Consider the following 7500-nt stretch of genomic DNA (forward strand, 5'->3'; position numbering starts at 1 on the left):
GGGAAAAACACCATATTTGTGTCCGAAAATAGCTCACTTTGACTCGGACGCGTTCCCTGTGATTTCAGCCTGTCAGACATGGTGCACATAGTAACGAGATGGAGGTGTTTTGGTCGACCAGGTAAAAAACGAAAAATCGAGAGAAGGTAAAAAGTAGGTGAAAAATTAAGCCTCTCTCGTTAAGGTACTTAGAAAAAATCCCAAAAAAAAAATGAACTCCCATTGAAATGAATGGGGAAAATTTTTTTTCTCGTTTTTTTTCTAAGTACAACAACGAGAGAAGGTAAAAAATGGTTTTTTTTAGCCTCTCTCGTTAAGGTACTTAGAAAAAAACCCAGATTTTTTATTTTCTCGTTTTTTTTCTAAGTACAACAACGAGAGAAGGTAAAAACAGGTGCTTTTTAGCCTCTCTCGTTAAGGTACTTGGAAAAAATCCGAGACATGTTTGGTCTTCCCCACTGACAGTGCGCCTTTGCTGGGTAAGTTGTGGACGTGCCAGGCACCCCCGGGACACCGGTGGAACGCGGCCGGACTCGTGGTACTCCAACCCGGGCATAATTTTGGATATTTTCCGGTCCTTTTTTTCCCCACTTTCCCAACTTTTCTTCTGAATCACAGTGCGCCTTTGCTGGGTAAGTTGTGGACATGGCAGGCACCCCCGGGACACCGGTGGAACGCGGCCGGACTCGTGGTACTCCAACCCGGGCATAATTTTGGATATTTCCCGGTCCTTTTTTTCCCCACTTTCCCAACTTTTCTTCTGAATCACAGTGCGCCTTTGCTGGGTAAGTTGTGGACATGGCAGGCACCCCCGGGACACCGGTGGAACGCGGCCGGACTCGTGGTACTCCAACCCGGGCATAATTTTGGATATTTCCCGGTCCTTTTTTTCCACACTTTCCCAACTTTTCTTCTGAATCACAGTGCGCCTTTGCTGGGTAAGTGGTGGACATGCCAGGCACCCCCGGGACACCGGTGGAACGCGGCCGGACTCGTGGTACTCCAACCCGGGCATAATTTTGGATCAAATTCGGGACTTTTGCCCACTTTCCCAACTTTTCTTCCCAATCACAGTGCGCCTTTGCTGGGTAAGTGGTGGACATGCCAGGCACCCCCGGGACACCGGTGGAACGCGGCCGGACTCGTGGTACTCCAACCCGGGCATAATTTTGGATCAAATTCGGGACTTTTGCCCACTTTCCCAACTTTTCTTCCCAATCACAGTGCGCCTTTGCTGGGTGCGTTGTGGACATTGTAGGCACCCCGAGACCCTGGTGGAACGCGGCGGGACTTGTGGGACTCGAACCTGGGTGTGATTTTGGACCAAATTCGGGACTTTTGCCCACTTTCCCAACTTTTCTTCCCAATCACAGTGCGCCTTTGCTGGGTGCGTTGTGGACATTGTAGGCACCCCGAGACCCTGGTGGAACGCGGCGGGACTTGTGGGACTCGAACCTGGGTGTGATTTTGGACCAAATTCGGGACTTTTGCCCACTTTCCCAACTTTTCTTCCCACTCACAGTGCGCCTTTGCTGGGTGCGTTGTGGACATTGTAGGCACCCCGGAACCCTGGTGGAACGCGGCGGGACTTGTGGGACTCGAACCTGGGTGTGATTTTGGACCAAATTCGGGACTTTTGCCCACTTTCCCAACTTTTCTTCCCAATCACAGTGCGCCTTTGCTGGGTGCGTCGTGGACATGTCAGGCACCCCGGAACCCTGGTGGAACGCGGCGGGACTTGTGGGACTCGAACCTGGGTGTGATTTTGGACCAAATTCGGGACTTTTGCCCACTTTCCCAACTTTTCTTCCCAGTCACAGTGCGCCTTTGCTGGGTGCGTTGTGGACATTGTAGGCACCCCGAGACACTGGTGGAACGCGGCGGGACTTGTGGGACTCGAACCTGGGTGTGATTTTGGACCACATTCGGGACTTTTGCCCACTTTCCCAACTTTTCTTCCCAATCACAGTGCGCCTTTGCTGGGTAAGTTGTGGACATTGTAGGCACCCCGAGACACTGGTGGAACGCGGCGGGACTTGTGGGACTCGAACCTGGGTGTGATTTTGGACCAAATTCGGGACTTTTGCCCACTTTCCCAACTTTTCTTCCCAATCACAGTGCGCCTTTGCTGGGTGCGTCTTGGACATGTCAGGCACCCCGGAACACTGGTGGAACGCGGCGGGACTTGTGGGACTCGAACCTGGGTGTGATTTTGGACCAAATTCGGGACTTTTGCCCACTTTCCCAACTTTTCTTCCCAATCACAGTGCGCCTTTGCTGGGTGCGTTGTGGACATTGTAGGCACCCCGGAACCCTGGTGGAACGCGGCGGGACTTGTGGGACTCGAACCTGGGTGTGATTTTGGACCAAATTCGGGACTTTTGCCCACTTTCCCAACTTTTCTTCCCAATCACAGTGCGCCTTTGCTGGGTAAGTTGTGGACATTGTAGGCACCCCGAGACACTGGTGGAACGCGGCGGGACTAAGTTCCAAGAGGGCGTTTTTGCCCCCCCCCCTCCAAACTCCCTCTCTTTGTTTATAGTGCATATTTTCTGCTGGATCTACTCTCTATTTACTCCAAGGAAAAAAACTAGCCGGTCGCGGCAAATTTTTACAATCGGTCGCCAAACTACGGCACGAGGGCCGAACGCGGTACGCCGGCGTCCAAGATACGGCCCGGGGCTTTTTTTTGATTTTTTGGGCTTTTTTTGATTTTTTTGGACATGTTGGGCATCCCAGGACTCGGGTGCGACTGCAGGACGTGTGGGGCTCTAACCTGGGTGTGGTTTTTGGTCATTTTTCCGGACTTTTGCCCACTTTTCCAACTTTTCTTCCCCACTCACAGTGCGCCTTTGCTGGGTGCGTTTTGGGCATGTGGGGGGCACCTCGGACTCGGGTGGGACGCGGCGGGACTTGTGGCACTCGTACCTGTGTGTGATTTTTGATCATTTTGTGGACTTTTCCCCAGACACTCTCCACTTGTCTACCCCACTTCCCCTGTGACTTTGCTGGGGGGGCGTTTCCCCGCTGTCCTTTGTAGTGTAAGGGTTACTTTTCTTTTTTTTCTGTCTGAAAATAGGGCCCCAAAAGGCCTCACACTCCCCGGGAAGACCTGATGGACGCCTCGGCGTCACTGAAACAGGCCAATCTGTCTGAAAATATGGCCCACGAAAGGCCTCACATTCCCCGGGAAGACCTGACGGACGCCCCGGCGTCACCGAAATACGGCAAACTGTCTGAAAATAGGGGCTCCAAGTGTTCCCCACTATTTCTGGCCCACAAAAGGCCTCTCATTCCCCGGGAACACCTGTAGGACTCCCCGGCGTCAAGGAAATACGCCAAACCGTCTGAAAATAGGGGCCCAAAAGAACTGGAAATAATGTGTTTAATTTGGGGGGTGATGTCTATAATTATGGGGGTGCATTGGAGGCGGGAGTCCACTGGAGGGCTCCACACCGTCTGAATATAGGGCCCCAAAAGGCCTGGAATTAATGTATTTAATTTGGGGGGTGCATTTGCAGCGGGAGTCCACCGGAGGGCTCCAATTCCCCACTCTTTTGTTGACCTATGTATGGCCCCAAAAGGCCTCTCATTCCCCGGGGAGACCTGAAGGACCCCCCCGGCGTCACCGAAATAAGCCAAACTGTCTGAAAATAGGGGCTCCAAGGGTTCCCCACTCTTTCTGGCCCACAAAAGGCCTCTCATTCCCCGGGAACACCTGTAGGACTCCCCGGCGTCAAGGAAATACGCCAAACCGGCTGAAAACAGGCCCCCAAAAGAACTGGAAATAATGTCTTTAGTTTGGGGGGTGATGTCTTTAATTTGGGGGGTGCATTGGAGGCGGGAGTCCACTGGAGGGCTCCACAACGTCTGAAAATAGGGCCCCAAAAGAACTGGAAATAATGTGTTTAATTCAGGGTGCATTTGCAGCGAGTGTCCACCAGAGGGCTCCAATTCCCCAGCTATAGTCCTGGTACTCTAAAATGATGGCACTTAGTCAAATTTCCGCCTTTTTTTGATGACTTCCAACTAGGAGAGGGACTAATTTTGAGTTCCGGACCCGGGTGGAGAACCATAGCACGTCGGCCTTCTTAAAGGGACATCCTCCTAGGCACTTAGTCAAATTTACACCTTTTTTTTGGACTTCCAGCGAGGAGAGGGACAATTTTGCGTTCCTGACCCAGGTGGAGGACCATAGCACGTCGGCCTTCTTAAAGGGACATCCTCCTAGGCACTTAGTCAAATTTACACCTTTTTTTTGGACTTCCAGCGAGGAGAGGGACAATTTTGCGTTCCTGACCCAGGTGGAGGACCATAGCACGTCGGCCTTCTTAAAGGGACATCCTCCTAGGCACTTAGTCAAATTTACACCTTTTTTTTGGACTTCCAGCGAGGAGAGGGACAATTTTGCGTTCCTGACCCAGGTGGAGGACCATAGCACGTCGGCCTTCTTAAAGGGACATCCTCCTAGGCACTTAGTCAAATTTACACCTTTTTTTTTGGACTTCCAGCGAGGAGAGGGACTAATTTTGCTTTCCGTACCCGGGTGGAGAACCATAGCAGGTCAGCCTTCTTAAAGGGACATCCTCCTAGGCACTTAGTCAAACTTACGCCTTTTTTTTGGACTTCCAGCGAGGAGAGGGACTAATTTGGCGTTCCAGACCCAGGTGGAGAACCATAGCACGTCGGCCTTCTTTAAGGGACATCCTCCTAGGCACTTAGTCAAATTTACGCCTTTTTTTTGGACTTCCAGCGAGGAGAGGGACTAATTTTGCTTTCCTGACCCGGGTGGAGAACCATAGCAGGTCGGCCTTCTTAAAGGGACATCCTCCTAGGCACTTAGTCAAATTCACGCCTTTTTTTTGGACTTCCAGCGAGGAGAGGGACAATTTTGCTTTCCTGACCCAGGTGGAGAACCATAGCACGTCGGCCTTCTTAAAGGGACATCCTCCTAGGCACTTAGTCAAATTTACGCCTTTTTTTTGGACTTCCAGCGAGGAGAGGGACTAATTTTGCTTTCCGTACCCGGGTGGAGAACCATAGCAGGTCAGCCTTCTTAAAGGGACATCCTCCTAGGCACTTAGTCAAATTTACTCCTTTTTTTTGGACTTCCAGCGAGGAGAGGGACTAATTTTGCTTTCCGTACCCGGGTGGAGAACCATAGCAGGTCAGCCTTCTTAAAGGGACATCCTCCTAGGCACTTAGTCAAATTCACGCCTTTTTTTTGGACTTCCAGCGAGGAGAGGGACTAATTTGGCGTTCCTGACCCAGGTGGAGAACCATAGCACGTCGGCCTTCTTAAAGGGAAATGCTCCTAGACACTTAGTCAAATTCACGCCTTTTTTTTTGGACTTCCAGCTAGGAGAGGGACTAATTTGGCGTTCCGTACCCAGGTAGAGAACCAAGGCACGTCGGCCTTCTTAAGGGGACATCCTCCTAGACACTTAGTCAAATTTACACCTTTTTTTTTTGGACTTCCAGCGAGGAGAGGGACTAATTATAGGGCCCCAAAAGAACTGGAAATAATGTGTTTAATTCAGGGTGCATTTGCAGCGAGTGTCCACCAGAGGGCTCCAATTCCCCAGCTATAGTCCTGGTACTCTAAAATGATGGCACTTAGTCAAATTTCCGCCTTTTTTTGATGACTTCCAACTAGGAGAGGGACTAATTTTGCTTTCCGTACCCGGGTGGAGAACCATAGCAGGTCGGCCTTCTTAAAGGGACATCCTCCTAGGCACTTAGTCAAATTTACACCTTTTTTTTTGGACTTCCAGCGAGGAGAGGGACTAATTTTGCTTTCCGTACCCGGGTGGAGAACCATAGCAGGTCAGCCTTCTTAAAGGGACATCCTCCTAGGCACTTAGTCAAATTCACGCCTTTTTTTTGGACTTCCAGCGAGGAGAGGGACAATTTTGCTTTCCTGACCCAGGTGGAGGACCATAGCACGTCGGCCTTCTTAAAGGGACATCCTCCTAGGCACTTAGTCAAATTTACACCTTTTTTTTTGGACTTCCAGCGAGGAGAGGGACTAATTTTGCTTTCCGTACCCGGGTGGAGAACCATAGCAGGTCAGCCTTCTTAAAGGGACATCCTCCTAGGCACTTAGTCAAATTTACTCCTTTTTTTTGGACTTCCAGCGAGGAGAGGGACTAATTTTGCTTTCCGTACCCAAGTGGAGAACCATAGCAGGTCAGCCTTCTTAAAGGGACATCCTCCTAGGCACTTAGTCAAATTTACGCCTTTTTTTTGGACTTCCAGCGAGGAGAGGGACAATTTTGCTTTCCGTACCCGGGTGGAGAACCATAGCACGTCGGCCTTCTTAAAGGGACATCCTCCTAGGCACTTAGTCAAATTTACACCTTTTTTTTTGGACTTCCAGCGAGGAGAGGGACAATTTTGCTTTCCTGACCCAGGTGGAGAACCATAGCACGTCGGCCTTCTTAAAGGGACATCCTCCTAGGCACTTAGTCAAATTCACGCCTTTTTTTTGGACTTCCAGCGAGGAGAGGGACTAATTTGGCGTTCCAGACCCAGGTGGAGAACCATAGCACGTCGGCCTTCTTAAAGGGACATCCTCCTAGGCACTTAGTCAAATTCACGCCTTTTTTTTGGACTTCCAGCGAGGAGAGGGACAATTTTGCTTTCCTGACCCAGGTGGAGAACCATAGCACGTCGGCCTTCTTAAAGGGACATCCTCCTAGGCACTTAGTCAAATTCACGCCTTTTTTTTGGACTTCCAGCGAGGAGAGGGACAATTTTGCTTTCCTGACCCAGGTGGAGAACCATAGCACGTCGGCCTTCTTAAAGGGAAATGCTCCTAGGCACTTAGTCAAATTCACGCCTTTTTTTTGGACTTCCAGCGAGGAGAGGGACAATTTTGCTTTCCTGACCCAGGTGGAGAACCATAGCACGTCGGCCTTCTTAAAGGGAAATGCTCCTAGGCACTTAGTCAAATTCACGCCTTTTTTTTGGACTTCCAGCGAGGAGAGGGACAATTTTGCTTTCCTGACCCAGGTGGAGAACCATAGCACGTCGGCCTTCTTAAAGGGAAATGCTCCTAGGCACTTAGTCAAATTCACGCCTTTTTTTTTGGACTTCCAGCGAGGAGAGGGACTAATTTGGCGTTCCAGACCCAGGTGGAGAACCATAGCACGTCGGCCTTCTTAAAGGGACATGCCCCTAGACACTTAGTCAAATTTACGCCTGAAAATAGGGCCCCAAAAGAACTGGAAATAATGTCTTTAATTCAGGGTGCATTTGCAGCGAGTGTCCACCAGAGGGCTCCAATTCCCCCACTATAGTCCTGGTACTCTAAAATGATGGCACTTAGTCAAATTTCCGCCTTTTTTTGATGACTTCCAACTAGGAGAGGGACTAATTTTGAGTTCCGGACCCGGGTGGAGAACCATAGCACGTCGGCCTTCTTAAAGGGACATCCTCCCAGGCACTTAGTCAAATTTCCGCCTTTTTTTGGACTTCCAGCGAGGAGAGGGACTAATT

Source organism: Nerophis lumbriciformis, unplaced genomic scaffold (genome assembly GCF_033978685.3).
Source record: "Nerophis lumbriciformis unplaced genomic scaffold, RoL_Nlum_v2.1 HiC_scaffold_46, whole genome shotgun sequence".
In the NCBI taxonomy this organism is placed as follows: domain Eukaryota; kingdom Metazoa; phylum Chordata; class Actinopteri; order Syngnathiformes; family Syngnathidae; genus Nerophis; species Nerophis lumbriciformis.